Source organism: Camelus bactrianus, chromosome 10 (assembly GCF_048773025.1).
Source record: "Camelus bactrianus isolate YW-2024 breed Bactrian camel chromosome 10, ASM4877302v1, whole genome shotgun sequence".
NCBI lineage: Eukaryota > Metazoa > Chordata > Mammalia > Artiodactyla > Camelidae > Camelus > Camelus bactrianus.
Genome location: NC_133548.1, coordinates 9669381 through 9669999, shown reverse-complemented (window position 1 = coordinate 9669999; position 619 = coordinate 9669381).

Sequence of the window (619 nt, the reverse complement as noted above, 5' to 3'; positions counted from 1 at the left end):
GGTGGATGGAAATCAGGATCATTCAGCTGGGGAAGAGTTGAAAGGAAGACCAAAGTCTACCTTCTGCTCTGTGCAGGAACCTTCCCTCACCACCCAATCCCAATCAGTCAAGCTTTTGCTTAAACACTTCCGGGGATGAAGATCTCACGACCTATCAAAAGGCTGATACAATTTTGAATAACTACCTTTATTAGGAAGCATTTTTTCTTTCCAGCTAAGTAACTCCAGTTCCTTTAGTCCTACCTCCACAGTAGCCCTCCCACTGGCTACCTCAGCCTGTCACTAAGGTCCTTAACATTGGTGGCCACAGATGAACATGGTGTGCCAACAGTCTGGACTCTTGCCTCCTTCCTTCCTTCCAGACACCATACTTCTATTAACACTGCCTAGTATCACTTGTCTTTTGGGGTCACCCCATGATGCTGTTAGTTCATAACTTTATGTTTACAGTAAAGGAAAGCCTCAGGTCTTTTTTGTTGTCATGTTTTTGTGTTGTTATCACAAGCTGCTGAGCCGATCTCCTCACCTTGAACCTGTATGATTGAGTTTTTGCAGATGTTCTAATTTAGGCCTGTTATCTCACCTAGTTAATCTTGATCCATCTAAGCAAACTTAGATG